Here is a 20683-nt window from a genome sequence, read left to right as displayed (position 1 = left end):
ACCTCCACAGCCCTCAGCCTCAGCACTGGGTCCCCCCAGGGCTGCGTGCTAAGCCCCATCCTCTACAACCTCTACACCCACGACTTCACCCCCGTCCACCCCAGCAACTACATCGTAAAGTTTGCAGACGACACCACCGTGGTGGGATGTATCTCGGGGGGGGACGAGGCGGCGTACAGGGATGAGGTAGAGCAACTGAGCAAGCTGTGCAAGGTTAACAACCTGCTGCTGAACAAGTCAAAGACCCAGGAATTCATCGTAGACTTCAGGAGGAAAAAGTCCGAGATCCAGCCCCTGCTCATCGACGGAGAGAGCGTGGAGAGAGTCTCAACCCTCCGATTCCTGGGACATCACATGCGGGATGACCTGACCTGGAAGGACAACACAAAAGGCACCATCAAGAGGGCACAACAGCGGCTATACACCCTGAGATGCCTCAGGAAAGAACACAACAAGCAGGAGATACTGGTGGCCTTCTACCGCGGCGCAGTGGAGAGCATCCTCACCTACGGCATCTGCAACTGGTTCTACAGCTGCACAACAGCGGAGAGAAATGCGCTACAGAGAGTCGTGAGAACAGCACAGAAGATCACCGGCGCCCCCCTCCCCTCTCTGGAAGAGCTGTACAACACACGCTGTCTCAGGAAGGCCTCCAAGATCTCCAGGGACCCGACCCACCCTGGGCACGTACACTTTATCAGGCTGCCCTCGAAAAGGAGGTACAGGACCCCGGCCGCTAAGACAAACAGACTGAAGAACTGCTTCTACCACAGGGCCGTCAAGGCCCTGAACACAGCAAAGACCTAAGTTCTGGGCCCAGGACAGTCTGGACGGATTGTATGGCAGCTGCTGGACTGAAAAAATCAGGTGTAGTGCTGAGGCACAAACATGTACATTTCAAGCCTGCAAACTGTGACACTTTAAATAACGTGAAAAAATACTATTGTGCAATATGACAACCCTAGTTGACTATCTGTGCAGTATAGTACAGTGGATTGTGTACATAGCCTTTATTTATGTAAACCAGCTCCTTACCTTCTTGTGATTTTATTCTTTTTCTAAAAGTTTTTTTTTTTTTTTTCCTTTCCTAAACACCAGGGGAGCCACCCCTCCTAAATTTCGTTGTTTGGTACCTGTACTGTAGCAATGACAATAAAGTCCATTCATTCATTCATTCATACACTCTTACTTACACTGGTCAAAATCATCATCACTGGATTCAATCAAGACCGTGGTGGTCCTGTAGTCATTGGTCCTGGAGGGCTGGTTCTCTTTCCCGGCGCCCTGCTGGTGGGGGGGTGCAGGAGACGGGCCAGGCCTCCTGACTTTTTTAGCAACACAGACACTGTGTTTCCGCGCTGCTTTGGGTGTAGCCTTCTCCAAAAGAACTACAGAGAAGAAGAGAGCATTGTTCAATAAAGAATAAACTAATGTTGAAAATCATTTAAATACATCTCAATGCAGCAATCCCTGCTGGCGGGAAAGCTGAACACCTTCTACGCCCGGTTCGACGAGGGGCGAACGGAGGTAACCGCAACACAAACACCACTCTCTCCAGCTCTCAGCAGCCTCACCCTCACAGAGCATGAAGTGAGACGCGTACTGAAGGCGGTGGACCCCAGGAAAGCCTCGGGGCCGGATGGCGTCCTGGGACGGGTGCTGAGAGACTGCGCCGACCAGCTGGCCGGGGTTTTCACCAACATCTTTAACCAGTCCCTGTCCCAGGCCACCGTCCCACCCTGCCTGAAAACCTCAACTATCATCCCAGTCCCGAAGAAAAGCACGGTGAGCTGCCTAAACGACTACCGCCCGGTGGCACTCACACCAATCATCATGAAGTGCTTCGAGAAACTAGTCCGGGCCCACATACTCACACGCCTCCCGCCCAACCTGGATCCATACCAGTTCGCCTACAGAGCCCACAGGTCCACAGAGGACGCCATCGCGACGACTCTCCACGCCACTCTATCCCACCTGGAGAGGGGAAACAGCTACGCGAGACTGCTCTTCGTGGACTTCAGCTCCGCCTTCAACACCATCCTTCCAGACAGGCTAGTGACCAAACTACTAGACCTGGGTCTATCACACTCTATATGTGCGTGGATCAAGGACTTCCTGACCGACCGCCCCCAGAGGGTGCGGGTGGGCCCCCACACCTCCACAGCCCTCAGCCTCAGCACTGGGTCCCCCCAGGGCTGCGTGCTAAGCCCCATCCTCTACAACCTCTACACCCACGACTTCACCCCCGTCCACCCCAGCAACTACATCGTAAAGTTTGCAGACGACACCACCGTGGTGGGATGTATCTCGGGGGGGGACGAGGCGGCGTACAGGGATGAGGTAGAGCAACTGAGCAAGCTGTGCAAGGTTAACAACCTGCTGCTGAACAAGTCAAAGACCCAGGAATTCATCGTAGACTTCAGGAGGAAAAAGTCCGAGATCCAGCCCCTGCTCATCGACGGAGAGAGCGTGGAGAGAGTCTCAACCCTCCGATTCCTGGGACATCACATGCGGGATGACCTGACCTGGAAGGACAAAACAAAAGGCACCATCAAGAGGGCACAACAGCGGCTATACACCCTGAGATGCCTCAGGAAAGAACACAACAAGCAGGAGATACTGGTGGCCTTCTACCGCGGCGCAGTGGAGAGCATCCTCACCTATGGCATCTGCAACTGGTTCTACAGCTGCACAACAGCGGAGAGAAATGCGCTACAGAGAGTCGTGAGAACAGCACAGAAGATCACCGGCGCCCCCCTCCCCTCTCTGGAAGAGCTGTACAACACACGCTGTCTCAGGAAGGCCTCCAAGATCTCCAGGGACCCGACCCACCCTGGGCACGTACACTTTATCAGGCTGCCCTCGAAAAGGAGGTACAGGACCCCGGCCGCTAAGACAAACAGACTGAAGAACTGCTTCTACCACAGGGCCGTCAAGGCCCTGAACACAGCAAAGACCTAAGTTCTGGGCCCAGGACAGTCTGGACGGATTGTATGGCAGCTGCTGGACTGAAAAAATCAGGTGTAGTGCTGAGGCACAAACATGTACATTTCAAGCCTGCAAACTGTGACACTTTAAATAACGTGAAAAAATACTATTGTGCAATATGACAACCCTAGTTGACTATCTGTGCAGTATAGTACAGTGGATTGTGTACATAGCCTTTATTTATGTAAACCAGCTCCTTACCTTCTTGTGATTTTATTCTTTTTCTAAAAGTGTTTTTTTTTTTTTTCCTTTCCTAAACACCAGGGGAGCCACCCCTCCTAAATTTCGTTGTTTGGTACCTGTACTGTAGCAATGACAATAAAGTCCATTCATTCATTCATTCATACACTCTTACTTACACTGGTCAAAATCATCATCACTGGATTCAATCAAGACCGTGGTGGTCCTGTAGTCATTGGTCCTGGAGGGCTGGTTCTCTTTCCCGGCGCCCTGCTGGTGGGGGGGTGCAGGAGACGGGCCAGGCCTCCTGACTTTTTTAGCAACACAGACACTGTGTTTCCGCGCTGCTTTGGGTGTAGCCTTCTCCAAAAGAACTACAGAGAAGAAGAGAGCATTGTTCAATAAAGAATAAACTAATGTTGAAAATCATTTAAATACATCTCAATGCAGCAATCCCTGCTGGCGGGAAAGCTGAACACCTTCTACGCCCGGTTCGACGAGGGGCGAACGGAGGTAACCGCAACACAAACACCACTCTCTCCAGCTCTCAGCAGCCTCACCCTCACAGAGCATGAAGTGAGACGCGTACTGAAGGCGGTGGACCCCAGGAAAGCCTCGGGGCCGGATGGCGTCCTGGGACGGGTGCTGAGAGACTGCGCCGACCAGCTGGCCGGGGTTTTCACCAACATCTTTAACCAGTCCCTGTCCCAGGCCACCGTCCCACCCTGCCTGAAAACCTCAACTATCATCCCAGTCCCGAAGAAAAGCACGGTGAGCTGCCTAAACGACTACCGCCCGGTGGCACTCACACCAATCATCATGAAGTGCTTCGAGAAACTAGTCCGGGCCCACATACTCACACGCCTCCCGCCCAACCTGGATCCATACCAGTTCGCCTACAGAGCCCACAGGTCCACAGAGGACGCCATCGCGACGACTCTCCACGCCACTCTATCCCACCTGGAGAGGGGAAACAGCTACGCGAGACTGCTCTTCGTGGACTTCAGCTCCGCCTTCAACACCATCCTTCCAGACAGGCTAGTGACCAAACTACTAGACCTGGGTCTATCACACTCTATATGTGCGTGGATCAAGGACTTCCTGACCGACCGCCCCCAGAGGGTGCGGGTGGGCCCCCACACCTCCACAGCCCTCAGCCTCAGCACTGGGTCCCCCCAGGGCTGCGTGCTAAGCCCCATCCTCTACAACCTCTACACCCACGACTTCACCCCCGTCCACCCCAGCAACTACATCGTAAAGTTTGCAGACGACACCACCGTGGTGGGATGTATCTCGGGGGGGGACGAGGCGGCGTACAGGGATGAGGTAGAGCAACTGAGCAAGCTGTGCAAGGTTAACAACCTGCTGCTGAACAAGTCAAAGACCCAGGAATTCATCGTAGACTTCAGGAGGAAAAAGTCCGAGATCCAGCCCCTGCTCATCGACGGAGAGAGCGTGGAGAGAGTCTCAACCCTCCGATTCCTGGGACATCACATGCGGGATGACCTGACCTGGAAGGACAACACAAAAGGCACCATCAAGAGGGCACAACAGCGGCTATACACCCTGAGATGCCTCAGGAAAGAACACAACAAGCAGGAGATACTGGTGGCCTTCTACCGCGGCGCAGTGGAGAGCATCCTCACCTACGGCATCTGCAACTGGTTCTACAGCTGCACAACAGCGGAGAGAAATGCGCTACAGAGAGTCGTGAGAACAGCACAGAAGATCACCGGCGCCCCCCTCCCCTCTCTGGAAGAGCTGTACAACACACGCTGTCTCAGGAAGGCCTCCAAGATCTCCAGGGACCCGACCCACCCTGGGCACGTACACTTTATCAGGCTGCCCTCGAAAAGGAGGTACAGGACCCCGGCCGCTAAGACAAACAGACTGAAGAACTGCTTCTACCACAGGGCCGTCCAGGCCCTGAACACAGCAAAGACCTAAGTTCTGGGCCCTGGACAGTCTGGACGGATTGTATGGCAGCTGCTGGACTGAAAAAATCAGGTGTAGTGCTGAGGCACAAACATGTACATTTCAAGCCTGCAAACTGTGACACTTTAAATAACGTGAAAAAATACTATTGTGCAATATGACAACCCTAGTTGACTATCTGTGCAGTATAGTACAGTGGATTGTGTACATAGCCTTTATTTATGTAAACCAGCTCCTTACCTTCTTGTGATTTTATTATTTTTCTAAAAGTTTTTTTTTTTTTTTTTTTTCCTAAACACCAGGGGAGCCACCCCTCCTAAATTTCGTTGTTTGGTACCTGTACTGTAGCAATGACAATAAAGTCCATTCATTCATTCATTCATACACTCTTACTTACACTGGTCAAAATCATCATCACTGGATTCAGTCAAGACCGTGGTCCTGTAGTCATTGGTCCTGGAGGGCTGGCTCTCTTTCCCGGCGCCCTGCTGGTGGGGGGGTGCAGGAGACGGGCCAGGCCTCCTGACTTTTTTAGCAACACAGACACTGTGTTTCCGCGCTGCTTTGGGTGTAGCCTTCTCCAAAAGAACTACAGAAAAGAAGAGAGCATTGTTCAATAAAGAATAAACTAATGTTGAAAATCATTTAAATACATCTCAATGCAGCAATCCCTGCTGGCGGGAAAGCTGAACACCTTCTACGCCCGGTTCGACGAGGGGTGAACGGAGGTAACCGCAACACAAACACCACTCTCTCCAGCTCTCAGCAGCCTCACCCTCACAGAGCATGAAGTGAGACGCGTACTGAAGGCGGTGGACCCCAGGAAAGCCTCGGGGCCGGATGGCGTCCTGGGACGGGTGCTGAGAGACTGCGCCGACCAGCTGGCCGGGGTTTTCACCAACATCTTTAACCAGTCCCTGTCCCAGGCCACCGTCCCACCCTGCCTGAAAACCTCAACTATCATCCCAGTCCCGAAGAAAAGCACGGTGAGCTGCCTAAACGACTACCGCCCGGTGGCACTCACACCAATCATCATGAAGTGCTTAGAGAAACTAGTCCGGGCCCACATACTCACACGCCTCCCGCCCAACCTGGATCCATACCAGTTCGCCTACAGAGCCCACAGGTCCACAGAGGACGCCATCGCGACGACTCTCCACGCCACTCTATCCCACCTGGAGAGGGGAAACAGCTACGCGAGACTGCTCTTCGTGGACTTCAGCTCCGCCTTCAACACCATCCTTCCAGACAGGCTAGTGACCAAACTACTAGACCTGGGTCTATCACACTCTATATGTGCGTGGATCAAGGACTTCCTGACCGACCGCCCCCAGAGGGTGCGGGTGGGCCCCCACACCTCCACAGCCCTCAGCCTCAGCACTGGGTCCCCCCAGGGCTGCGTGCTAAGCCCCATCCTCTACAACCTCTACACCCACGACTTCACCCCCGTCCACCCCAGCAACTACATCGTAAAGTTTGCAGACGACACCACCGTGGTGGGATGTATCTCGGGGGGGGACGAGGCGGCGTACAGGGATGAGGTAGAGCAACTGAGCAAGCTGTGCAAGGTTAACAACCTGCTGCTGAACAAGTCAAAGACCCAGGAATTCATCGTAGACTTCAGGAGGAAAAAGTCCGAGATCCAGCCCCTGCTCATCGACGGAGAGAGCGTGGAGAGAGTCTCAACCCTCCGATTCCTGGGACATCACATGCGGGATGACCTGACCTGGAAGGACAACACAAAAGGCACCATCAAGAGGGCACAACAGCGGCTATACACCCTGAGATGCCTCAGGAAGGAACACAACAAGCAGGAGATACTGGTGGCCTTCTACCGCGGCGCAGTGGAGAGCATCCTCACCTACGGCATCTGCAACTGGTTCTACAGCTGCACAACAGCGGAGAGAAATGCACTACAGAGAGTCGTGAGAACAGCACAGAAGATCACCGGCGCCCCCCTCCCCTCTCTGGAAGAGCTGTACAACACACGCTGTCTCAGGAAGGCCTCCAAGATCTCCAGGGACCCGACCCACCCTGGGCACGTACACTTTATCAGGCTGCCCTCGAAAAGGAGGTACAGGACCCCGGCCGCTAAGACAAACAGACTGAAGAACTGCTTCTACCACAGGGCCGTCAAGGCCCTGAACACAGCAAATACCTAAGTTCTGGGCCCAGGACAGTCTGGACGGATTGTATGGCAGCTGCTGGACTGAAAAAATCAGGTGTAGTGCTGAGGCACAAACATGTACATTTCAAGCCTGCAAACTGTGACACTTTAAATAACGTGAAAAAATACTATTGTGCAATATGACAACCCTAGTTGACTATCTGTGCAGTATAGTACAGTGGATTGTGTACATAGCCTTTATTTATGTAAACCAGCTCCTTCCCTTCTTGTGATTTTATTCTTTTTCTAAAAGTTTTTTTTTTTTTTTTCCTTTCCTCAACACCAGGGGAGCCACCCCTCCTAAATTTCGTTGTTTGGTACCTGTACTGTAGCAATGACAATAAAGTCCATTCATTCATTCATACACTCTTACTTACACTGGTCAAAATCATCATCACTGGATTCAATCAAGACCGTGGTGGTCCTGTAGTCATTGGTCCTGGAGGGCTGGTTCTCTTTCCCGGCGCCCTGCTGGTGGGGGGGTGCAGGAGACGGGCCAGGCCTCCTGACTTTTTTAGCAACACAGACACTGTGTTTCCGCGCTGCTTTGGGTGTAGCCTTCTCCAAAAGAACTACAGAAGAAGAAGAGAGCATTGTTCAATAAAGAATAAACTAATGTTGAAAATCATTTAAATACATCTGAATGCAGCAATACACTCTTACTTACACTGGTCAAAATCATCATCACTGGATTCAGTCAAGGCCGTGGTCCTGTAGTCATTGGTCCTGGCCAAAAGAACTACAGAGAAGAAGAGAGCATTGTTCAATAAAGAATAAACTGATGTTGAAAATCATTTAAATACATTAGCAATACATACAATACATTACCATTCAGGCCCTGAACACAGCAAAGACCTAGGTTCTAGGCCCTGGACAATCTAGACAATTTGATGGCAGCTACTAGATTGTAATCAAGTGCAATACTGAAACACAACTGTGAACATTTCAAACCTGCAAACTGCGACACTTTAAATGAATGTGCAATAATACTATGTGCAATATGACAACCCTCGGGTACATAAGGTTCAGAGATAGGAAATGTTAGAAATAGGTATAGCATAGCATAGAGTACAGCACAGTGTTTTATTTGTATAGTATAGTATAGTGGATAGTGTACATAGCCTTTATTTATGTAAACCAGCTCTTTTCCCTTCTTGTTTTTAGTTTGTTTTCCTAGCACCAGGGGAGCCCCCCCTCCCAAATGTCGTTGTATGGTACCTGTACTATAACAATGACAATAAAGACCATTCATTCATTCATTCATTCATTCATTCATTCATTCATTCATTCATTCATTCATTCATTAATTGATTCATTCATTCATTCATTCAACACTGTGTGGTTTCCTACTTAGCCCGATCTTACCTTGCAAACCCCGTCGTTGACTCATACTTACAGATTACGAATGAAATAAAAATTACAACAACATCTGCTTGTTTTTTTCCCAAACAACGTTTCATAAAATAACAGTAGTGTAACTGTTGCCCTAGCAACTGTCCGAAAGCTATGTCTGCGTTCGTAAATGAGCTCGGAGAGGGCCGGAGGGCACACTGGGTTCAACGTCATAAAGAAACCAAGTAATTTGATTGGACAAGAGGCATTCCATGAGTGCTGATCAGATTTCCAGAGCAAATTTACGAACGCAGCCTAATACAGGTCTTGCGCAAATCGCTCAGTGCGCTCTGCTTGCTTTCCCTCCTCCCGCTCCCGCAAACACACTGTAATCAAATCATCAAATTGTAGTGACTACATTATGGGTTCATGTTCTCCTCTTACTGTTGGTTGTGTAGTGGGAGGGAACCAGTTCTGGCACTAGGGGCAGAGGGGAAGATTATTAACGTTGCACCTTCCTGTTTAGAGACAAGAGTTTTGGTGATCTATTTTCTGGTCCTGTACTGAGAGTACAAGTTGTTATTTTGATTAAACAGTTATCATTACGTTGCCTACGTCTTTCCTTTTTCCTCCGGCACTACACTGGTGACCCCCGACGTGGATTTTTGTTAACGTAATTGTGTACAAAAACCAGCGAGCGAACATTACAATCCTGCAAAATGTCCGGGCGAGGAAGACGTTCAAACCAGCGGCAGCCATCACCATCCCCTGTCAGGGTAACGCGTGGTGCGCACACTCCCACTCTCAAGCTACCAGAGTTCTGGGACTCAACGCCTGCTGCATGGTTTGCTATTGTAGAGGCACATTTCAACAAAAGTGACATCGATGACGACGACGACCGGTACAACCATGCTGTGGCAATGTTGGGCAGCTCCACCGCAGCTCGAGTGGTAGGTTTTTTGTCTGCTCCCCCGACGACGAACAAATATGAGCGCCTCAAGGCCCTGCTTCTAGAGACATTTGAACTGTCCACTGCGGAGAGGGTGCGGCGCCTATTTGCCATGTCGGACTTGGGTGACGAGAGGCCTTCTGCGCGCATGGAGAGGATGCTAAACCTGCTCGGTACAGAAGACCCCATGATCCTCTTCACAGAGCTGTTCATGCGCACATTGCCAGCTCAAGTTAGGATGGCGCTGGCCAACACCGCCATCATGGAGCCCCGCGCCCTGGCCAGGGAGGCGGACCGGTTCGTCTTGGCCATGCCTCAACGGTCCCCCGACCTGCTCGCTCCCGCGGCCGCCCCGCCACCCGACCGTCGCAGGAGAGCGAAGGATGACGCCAGACCTTCTGGCCAGCAGGGTAACGCTGCGGGCCATTGTTTCTACCACGCCACTTTTGGCGCCAAGGCCAAACGGTGCCGCTCACCCTGCACCTTCGGACCGACGGGAAACGGCGGGGCCGGCACTCAGTAGTGGCCCTGAGCGCTGGCGTCACCAACAGGCTGCTCTTCATACAAGACACCGCCTCTGGTCGCAGTTTCCTTTGTGACACAGGTGCCCAGTGGAGCATCATTCCGGCAGAGAGATCGGATGTGGCGAAGGAGGAGCGTGGTCCGCAGTTGGCAGGCGCGGACGGCACACCTATCTGCTCTTATGGCACTAGGGCGGTGGACGTGTGCTTCGGAGGGCAATGCTTTTCGTGGGATTTTGTCATAGCGGCTGTCACATTTCCCCTCCTTGGTGCGGATTTTCTGTGCGCCCACAACCTGTTGGTGGACGTGGGGAACAGGCGCCTGGTCAACTCACAGACTTTCGCTTCCTTCGCCTGTACGCAGGGGGAGGCGGTCTACAGCGGGTGGTCCAATACGCTCGCCGAAAGTGACCAGTACCTTCGGCTGCTCGCCGAATTCCCCGACCTTACCAAGCCCACCTTCTCCGCGCCCACGGTGAAACACGGAGTGGAGCACCACATCGAGACCGAGGGGCCTCCCCTCCACGCCAGGGCCAGGCGCCTCAACCCGGAGAAGCTGGCCATCGCCAGGGCGGAGTTTGCGCATATGGAGCAGGTGGGCATCGTTCGGCGCTCGAGCAGCCCCTGGGCGTCTCCCCTGCACATCGTCCCTAAGTCAGACGGCGGGTGGCGCCCATGTGGGGACTACCGCCGCCTCAACGACGCGTCCAAGCCTGACCGCTACCCGGTCCCACATGTCCAGGACTTTTCAGCGAACCTGGCAGGCAAACGCTTCTTCTCCAAAGTGGACCTGGTACGGGGGTACCATCAGGTGCCGGTGCACCCCGAGGACGTCCCTAAGACGGCCGTAATCACGCCATTTGGACTCTTCGAGTTTCTGCGGATGCCGTTCGGCCTGAAGAACGCGGCGCAGACCTTCCAACGCCTCATGCACTCGGTGCTCCGGGACCTACCATTCCTCTTCGTCTACTTGGATGACATCCTCGTCGCAAGCACCACGGAGGAGGAGCACCTGTCCCACCTCCGGGCCCTTTTCACACGGCTCAGCCAACATGGGCTGATTGTCAATCCGGCGAAGTGTGAGTTCGGACGGAACACCATCGACTTTCTCGGGCACCGGGTCTCCGCAGAGGGGGTGACCCCCCTCCCCTCGAAGGTGGAAGCTGTCGCTGCTTTCCCGCGCCCCAGCACAATCAGCGAGCTCAAGGGGTTCATCGGGATGGTAACCTTCTACTATCGCTTCCTCCACCACATCGCTCACATCCTGCGGCCTCTGTACGATGCCCAGAAGGGCAAGACTCTGAAGCAGCCGGTGGACTGGACGGCGGAGCGTGTCAAAGCCTTTCAGGACACCAAGGCGGCCCTGGCCCGCGCTGCCATGTTGGCCCACCCCTCGCCCTCGGCACCCACTGCTCTCACCACGGACGCCTCTGACTTTGCTGTGGGAGCGGTGTACGAACAGTGGGTTGGGGACGCCTGGCAGCCTCTTGCATTCTTCAGCCGCCAGCTGTCTCCCAGAGAGCAAAGGTACAGCACATTCGACAGGGAGCTCCTCGGGCTGTGGCTTGCTGTCAGACACTTCCGTTTTTTACTTGAGGGCCGCGAGTTTACGGCCTACGTGGACCACAAGCCACTCACGCACGCCATGTCCAAGGTGGCGGAGCCGTGGTCCGACCGCCAACAGCGCCAGCTCGCCTACATATCCGAGTTCACCACAGACATCCAGCACGTTGCTGGGAAGTCCAACCAGGTCGCGGATTGTCTCTCCAGGGCGGTGGTTGGTGCGGTCCAACTGGGTTTGGACTACGCGCGCATGGCTGCAGACCAGGCCGCCGACCCCGCCGTCCAGGCTCTCAAGTTGTCGGACACAGGACTGCGCCTAGAAGAGGTGGTTTTCGGTGACGCAGGGGCCACGCTCCTGTGCGACGTCTCCATGGGTCAGCCACGACCGGTGGTCCCCGCCAACTGGAGGCGCCCCGCCTTCGAGGCGATACACGGCTTGTCTCACCCTGGTAGGAAACCGTCCTCACGGCTGGTGTCAGAGAAATTCGTCTGGCATGGGCTCAAGAGGGATGTGAGGGCCTGGGTAGACACGTGCATCGCCTGCCAGCGCGCCAAGGTGCATCGACACATCAAGGCCCCCCTGGAGCAGTTCTCTGTGCCTGAGCGGAGGTTCGATCATGTAAACGTGGACCTGGTAGGGCCGCTGCCCCCCTCGCACGGATACACCTATCTCTTTACCATGGTGGACAGGACGACTCGCTGGCCGGAGGCAGTTCCGCTCTCCTCAACGACAGCCCCCGACCTGGCCCGGGCGTTCATCGCGGTGTGGGTCTCCCGCTACGGCACCCCTGCTGATCTCTCCTCTGACCGTGGCTCACAGTTTACTTCAGAGCTGTGGGCAGCGGTGGCGGAGAATCTGGGGGTCAAGCTCCACCGCACGACCGCCTATCACCCGCAGGCGAACGGGCTCTGTGAGCGTTTCCATCGATCCATGAAGGCCGCCCTTCGAGCCAGCCTCACGGACAGCGACTGGCTTGACAAGCTGCCGTGGGTCATGCTGGGGCTCAGGACAGCGCCTAAGGAGGACCTCCAGTCGTCGTCCGCTGAGCTGGTGTTTGGACAGCCGCTGCGGGTCCCCGGTGACTTCATTCCCAAGTCAACGGAGCCCTGGTCCGCCGCCGCTCAGCGCGCCTCCCTGCTGGACAGCGCCAGGACCTTCGTCCCGGTCCCGACTACGCAGCATGGTGTCCCTACTTCGAGGGTGTCCCCGGAGCTGCACTCAGCGAGGTTCGTTTTCATTCGTCATGATGGCCACAGGACTCCACTACGTCCTCCTTATGACGGGCCTTTCCGTGTCATCGAGGCCGGAGCCAAGAACTTCATGGTTGACATGGGGGGTAGGCCTGAGTGTGTGTCCGTTGATCGCCTCAAACCGGCCCACTTGGACCTTGAACTGCCCCTGGACTTGGCCCTGCCACCGCGCAGAGGCCGGCCTCCAGTCCTACCTCCCCTGCCGCGCCCTGGACATTCCCCCCTCCGACCCCGACAACCCCCCGCAGCTCGCGAGCCCCCGGTCGTCACTGCCCCCCGTCCTTCCCTGCAGGAGGACGTGGTGGGCGATGTCACACCTCCTCCCGCACCTCCTGACTTTACCTACGATCGTAGGGGCCGGGCCATACGCCCTCCTCGCCGTGAGGATTTCCAATATTGAGGTGAACACTGGGGGGGCTGGTGTAGTGACTACATTATGGGTTCATGTTCTCCTCTTACTGTTGGTTGTGTAGTGGGAGGGAACCAGTTCTGGCACTAGGGGCAGAGGGGAAGATTATTAACGTTGCACCTTCCTGTTTAGAGACAAGAGTTTTGGTGATCTATTTTCTGGTCCTGTACTGAGAGTACAAGTTGTTATTTTGATTAAACAGTTATCATTACGTTGCCTACGTCTTTCCTTTTTCCTCCGGCACTACAAAATCAAATTTTATTTGTATAGCGCATTTCTTACAAGATGCAACTCAATGCGCTTCACACAATGAAAATGTTCAGTCAATCAGTCAATCAATCAATCAATACTGACAGAGCCGCGAGCAGGCAAAAGTAAAAACCTGTATACTATGTAGCCAGGAAAAATTCCCTTGCAGCCCTCTACCAATAGAGCGACTACTAGCCAGTTTGCCTACCAGTACCCAGCGGTCCCCAAGGGGAGGCCAAGGACCACCGGCACAAAGCAAGCAAGCAAGGGCAAAAACCTGTACACCATGTATCCAGGAAAAATTCCTTGCATATTATCGGCGTACACACTGTCCATAAATTTAGTGTTATATTTGCATCGTTCTGCATCCAGCATGGTCACAGGTCCTGCCAAAAGATAATCTTAAGCACAGTTATGATGCAACAACACAATAAAGACAATAAAGATGACAGCAATACAACCTGATGGTGGTCCTGGTACACCCTTGTACCGGTTCCAGTACTGCTCTAGGTGATATTTGGAGCTGACAGTGCCTCATCAGCACCCGGGTCCATTTTCCTGTCAACACAAATCTCAAAACACGAGTATGGTGTAATGGCCTAGTGATCCTAGTTCTATAATGTCCAATGTCTCCCTTAGTATCAAAAGGCGACATTGAATAAGTAGGTTTTGAGGTCACGCTTAAAAATGTCCTGAGTTTTAGACAACCTCAGGCCCTCAGGTAGGGTGTTCCACAATCTAGGAGCATATATGCTGAAAGCTGATCCTCCAAATCTCTTTGTCCTAGCCTCTGGCACTATTAAAAGTTCCGTGCCACTAGACCGTAGGGGTCTAGCTGGTGTGTATCTTATGAGCATGTCCACCATGTAATTGGGTGCATCACAATGAAGTGATTTATAAACTAGTAAAAGGATCTTAAAGTCTATTCTATGACTGACAGGGAGCCAGTGTAGTGATCTCAAGACAGGTGTGATGTGCGCTCTTCGTTTGGTCCTGGTAAGGACACGAGCAGCAGCATTTTGAACCATTTGTAGTCTATTTATCATTTTTTTGGGGAGACCTGTCAGGAGAGCATTGCAGTAATCTAGCCTACTAGTAACAAACGCATGCATTAATTTTTCAGTGTCTGCCTGGGAGAGAAATGATTGTACCTTAGTGATGTTTCTTAGATGGTAGAAGGATGTTTTAATAGTATTATTAATACGTATGAGTTTCAAAATTTAGATCTGGGTCAATTATGACACCAAGATTCCTGGCCTGACACTTAGTGTTAAGAGCTAGTGTTTTCAAGTGTGCAGATAATTTCTCTCTCTCAGTTTTCTCGCCAATGATCAATACCTCTGTTTTTTCTTGATTGAGTTGGAGAAAGTTTTGTGTCATCCAAATATTAATATCGGCAATACAATCTATCAGGTGGTCGATCATCTTGTAGTCGTTGGGAGTTACTGAGATATAAAGCTGAGTGTCGTCAGCATAGCTGTGGTAGTTAACGCTATGCTTCTTGATAACAGAACTGAGGGGTAGCATGTATAGGCTAAAAAGCAACGGTCCTAAAATGGACCCCTGGGGAACTCCACAGGTTGTGCTATAATTTTTTTACTTATGGTCACCAAGGGCCAGTGTGCGAATTAAATCACGGTGTGCGGGGGAGCCCAGAGATTAAAGCAACAACAACAAAAATCTCCTGACGGAAAAAAAAATTCTGGCCAAATCGGGGCCGGTGGCTTTCCGTGCGCAAAGCGCGCGTGCGATGTTCCGTTCTACGTTCTAATGCTTTGACTTTTCTTTCGAAAAATGTGAATACATTTCCGCGTTGTCGAAAATCAATGACACATCGCTAGTCAACTAACACGGCTTGTTTTATGAGCCTGCTAACAATGTAAAGTAGTGTTGTAGTTATTTAGGTAGCAGTCCAATCCATTACGTTGCAGTATTTTGGCTTGACTAGCAAGTTTGTGTTGTGATTCTCAACAACGTTGAAACGTAGTTTCACCCTTTTCCATATTTTTGAATAATAAATGTGTGGACTGACGATGTAGCGCAGCCTAACTTATTCTAATAATTATTTAACATAGTTTTATTGTGATAATTATTCCCCCCTCCTCCCAGACTTACAAGGTCACATTATTATTGGATTGGTTGTTTGCGTGCCGGGTGAAGTTAGCTAAACATTTAACCTGCTAGCAAGAGAAACATCATGTCACTCTCCAAAGGTCTAAAGAGGAAAGTTGACGGTGGAAACAGGGCATTTAGGAATGGACAGTGAACTATGCGTTCATCCTACCTGGTTTCATCAATGCAAAGCCGTTGTGAGACTCACATTTTCCGTGCTCACAATGAATGTTCCCTTCCACCTATACATGCGAGTCGTCCTTTTCGTCAATGAATGTGATAAAGACGCACTGACTAGAGGAATCGATTGGTGCATAAAAACCTTGAGAACTGCCGGATTAAAGTGACGTCCATAATAATAATAAATAATAATACATTAGACTTATAGCGCTTTTCTAGACACTCAAAGACGTCCATATAGCCAACAAATAGTGACCGATGGGAGATGCCAGTTTTCTCATTAAGTGAGATTTAATAGCCTAATATTATTTTTTCTATTTTTAATGAATGGCTCATTGTAATTATTATCCCTGGTAATGTAGCGTGTTTGCTCTGTCGTTTCAGGAGCATATAGGCTAAGCGGATTCAGCGTCAATGTTTTTCATAAAATTAAACTGCATTTGCTTTGTTACTGTTCACATGTGTGGTGCAGTCACATTCACATAGCCTATAAGTAAACATTAAGTTTGAATTATTTACTGAGCTGGCGTTACTTTTTTCAAACCACACACCGCATGTCGGCTATTTCAGCAGCACGCACCATGTCCACCTACTTATCACTATGAGGGGTTCAGCATCAGTGCACCCCGCTCTGTTACCTTCGCATAGTTGTAGCCAATAAAGGCTATTTATATAGGCTATTATATATCATTTATATACCTAATACCAACATCAAAATAGATTGTATGCCTCTACAAATCATATTACACCAGGTAAAATCCGTCACAACTTGGAATAAATCCATCGGAATTTGGAATATTTTAGAGCTCCCCCAAAATTTCACAAACCATGTTTCCAGGGGAGCTCATGTCACCACTAGGGGAGCTGTAGCTCCCCGAGCTCCCCCTTATTTCGCACCCTGCCAAGGGCTACAAAGTAGTCTCGGTCAGCCAGGTAAGTCCTGAACCAGTTTAAGACCGGACCTGAGAGGCCAACCCAGTTTTCAAGTCTCTCAATAAGTATGGAATGGTCTACCGTATCAAAGGCTGCACTTAAGTCTAAGAGTACAAGAATCGAGAGTTTTTTCGAGTCTGCATTTATCCTAAGGTCATTAGTTACCTTAAGCAAAGCGGTTTCTGTGCTGTGGTATGATCGGAAACCTGACTGAAGTGGGTCATACCTATTATTTAAGACTAAGAATTCATGAAGCTGTCTATACGCTGCCTTTTCTAAAATGTTGCTTAGAAAAGTGAGATTGGATATTGGTCTACAGTTTTTTGGATCAGAAGGATCTAGGTTACTTTTCTTCAGGGTGGGTCTAACCAGGGCAGTTTTAAGCGCCGCTGGAAATATCCCTTTAAGTAGGGAGTGATTTACAATGCCTAGTATGTCATCAGACACAGATTCAAAAATGTCCTTAAAAAAGGTGGTAGGAATAGGGTCAAGAGGACACGTAGACGGTTTAAGCTGTGACACAATTTTACCTAATGTTTCCGTACTAATCATGGTGAACATGCTCATAGTCATGTTCTGTGGTGGCGGATCTGTGGTGCTACACAAACCTAGTCTTTCCTGAGTGATACACATTCTAATATTTGTTATCTTATCCCTGAAGTGGGCTGCAAATTCCTCGCATTTGGTGACAGAGGCTGCGCCGTCTAGAGTTCTAGGAGCAGGGTTTACAAGGCAATCAATTGTCGAGAACAAGACCCTGGGGTTATTCTTGTTTGTAGATATTATCTTTGAGAAGTGATTTTTTTCTAGCATTTCGCATTGCCAAGTTAAGGCAGATAGATGTTCTTTAAAAATATTCTGATCAATCTGTAATTTGCTCTTTCTCCATCTGCGCTCAGCTTTCCTACATGTTCTCTTTAGGAGATTTATTTCACTGTTTCGCCATGGTGCTCTCCTCTTGGCTCCAACCTTTTTTAGTTTGGTAGGTGCCAGGGAGTCTAGGGCCATTTTTACTTTATTGTTAAAGGTAATTACTAAGTCGTTTTCACATAACGTGGGAGTTGTGTGATTACTGTTCATTAAAGCTTTGAAATGTTCAGCCACTGCAGGGGTAAGATAACGTTTTTTACTGTAGAATGTGTAGATATAATAATAATTATAATAATAGATTTGATTTAAAAAGCGCCTTTCTCAAACTCAAGGGCATTGTACAGAAAACAGTACAAAGAGAAGCAGAACAACAACAGCGGGTACTACACCTGTACTATATCAATGACAATAAAGACCATTCATTCATTCATTCATTCATTCATTCATTCATTCATTCATTCAACAACAGCGGGTTGTTGCTCTCTGAGGTTTGGCTTGTTGCCCATGGCGACTATTGGATGTCCTGACAGATCCACTGCATCAACTTCTAGCTGATTTCGCCTCATTTGCCATTGATCAGACAGATATTAAACATGTTTATGGTATTGTAAATGTCGATGGGCAGCTTTCCAAGGGTGCATGGATTTACTGTAGAATAGCCTGTGTGGAACTAGCCAGCAACTTTTGATGGACTACAAAAGGCTGAGAGTTGTTTGTCTAACATGCAGGTGAATTGGCCCTTCTCAGATGTATTATTTTCGATATGTTGAAAATAAATAATTTATTAAATTAAATACTCAGTATCTAAGTATCAACCTTCTTAAAACAAGCCATAATTTAATTAATTTAAATTGTATCCTCCTGAACAGTCAGATCAAATATTACAGAAAATACTGAACTCAAATATACTTATTGGAAGAAAAATAACCCTAATAATAATTTTTACAAAAGTAATAAATAAGTATAACATCCCTCATGGTTGAAAATCACTTGATATGACGAGACGATAGTGGTGATGGTGACCCTGTATATAATTATGGTCATATATATGAACGATCAGAATGGTGACAATCGATATTCGCTAGAGCTATATCACTATATCACCAGGTGATCCATGTGTTTCTGTGGTGTTATAATTAGACATTATATGCTTGTACTGTTGTGTTGTTTACTTGGCAAGTAAAATGTCAGTGACTTTTGGTTTGCATTAACATAAAGCTTTTTTTCTCATACAACCAAGACTGTGGCCTGTTTCTTATCCTGATCTGAAAGACGGGGAGACAGGAAAGAGGGAGATAGAGTGAGAGAGAGAGACTCGTATATGACTATGTTCTTCAAAGATGGGGGGGAGAGGAGAGACATATAGATCAGTGGAGGTAGAAATCGGAGGATGGGCTCATTGTAATGAATAAGGAACGGTACGGTCCAAACACCATTGATCATTCTGTTCCAGCATTACAATGAGACTGTCCTTCCATTCCTATCTCCACTAGCCACCTGCTATAGACTCAATATATTACTACTGTATGTTCTCCATTTCTTAAGACAGAAGAGATATGTTGAAATAAGTCAAATATTAATACATGATTTTATTAGTTCACAAAAGGTTCCCCAAATGGTTATAAAATACAGGATAATCTATACTTAACATCTATAACTGTACAAAAAAAACACACAAGACAAGACAAAGCATATGGGAGACAAAATCAAGTGTATAAACAGCAATGTTGAGGTGTACAGGTGATGTAGTCATTGAAAAGAATGCAGGAAATACTGTATATTATCTCTAAAATAAAGTCCACGTGATTACGCAAATCAGAATCTTGTGTATTTCAGGTCAACAATATGGGATCAGGAGGAGGTATCATTAATTCACACGCAAACTGAAATTCAAATCTGTCATACAGATGCTAGTAAACTTTGTTTGAATACTGTCATTTTGATGTAAAATACTTACATCGTTTATAGATAAAATTCACACCTTGGGGGGAAAAGTGTCGGAGGTTTACATTCATACGCCATTCTCAACAGGACACGTTTGTGGGTTCGTCAATGTAAAATGCGGGATTATTCAGTAGTATAATCAGAGTGCAAATATTCAGATAAACTTGGATTTTGTCTGTGTACCACCTTATAACCGACAGCTTCCGACATGCTGTAGGTATATAGCATCACTGAGAAATCGGGACTGAAAGGGGGTACCTTCGACGTTGTCCATTCAACTATGGCGCCTCTTTAAGCGAAGCAAAACCCCAAAGCCATAGAAAACCTGAAAACTGTCTTCCATCTTGGCGCCGGACATTCCACCACAAATGATGTTCTAATTGCATTCTAGAACGTTCACCGTCTTGTGAATCCTGGCGCCAACATGGTGCCCATTAACTGTCCGCATTTCAACATTTTACGTTGACTCTGTCCGCATTCCAACACCAGTGATTGCTATGCTATGGTTCCGGCAAAAAACGAACATCACACCCCCCTCTAGTGGCCTCAGACCATCACTGACGGTCACGTGACGCAGAACATAGAATTTTCTGCATTGATTTCGAATTCTATCAATTGTAATTCCATGGAACTCTCCCCCCCCCCACCTAACCAGAAGGCTACTGTAAAAACAGGGCAATAATAAATAAGAGCTTTCACACAGTGCAAAATCTAGTGACGTAGTAGAACATGACTTGAAGGACCAGGTGATGCTAGACAGGCAGAGTTGTCTTCGGGCAGGGAACAGGTAAAGCCCTTTTCTCTGCAAGGACCAAAACTGAAACTGAACCTTGACTACCATGGTTGCCACCCCCCCGCGCCCCACTGCCCTCACTGTACAAAACGTTATGGTAGCTATGACGATGTGGAGATGTCGATGTGGTGACGTCAGACTGGCTGTTTTGGCATCGTTGGTTGACAGGGCGACCCTTGACCCCGTGCCCCATGACCCCCTTTTATCCAGTGTCCTGAAGTATCGGAGTGCATAGGCGGGGGTCGTAGAGGTAACTAGGCAACAGGTGACCAGTGCAGTCTCTGGGTGTGGGTGTGTGTGTGTGTAA

At 49.5% G+C, this 20683-nt stretch overlaps 1 protein-coding gene across 1 annotated transcript in view; it reads right to left on the bottom strand.

The window, feature by feature from the left end:
• Nucleotides 1-19316: 19316 nt before the first annotated feature.
• clcn7 (chloride channel 7) overlaps nucleotides 19317-20683 on the bottom strand; it is a gene marked incomplete at its 5' end in the record, with an annotated part of 18025 nt that continues 16658 nt past the window's right edge. The window contains one exon of the mRNA XM_080550651.1: nucleotides 19317-20683. This exon is cut by the window's right edge and continues 158 nt beyond it.

This window comes from Nansenia antarctica (genome assembly GCF_963989245.1).
Source record: "Nansenia antarctica genome assembly, chromosome: 2".
Classification (NCBI taxonomy): domain Eukaryota; kingdom Metazoa; phylum Chordata; class Actinopteri; order Argentiniformes; family Microstomatidae; genus Nansenia; species Nansenia antarctica.
This window is presented reverse-complemented; position numbering and strand designations above follow the sequence as displayed.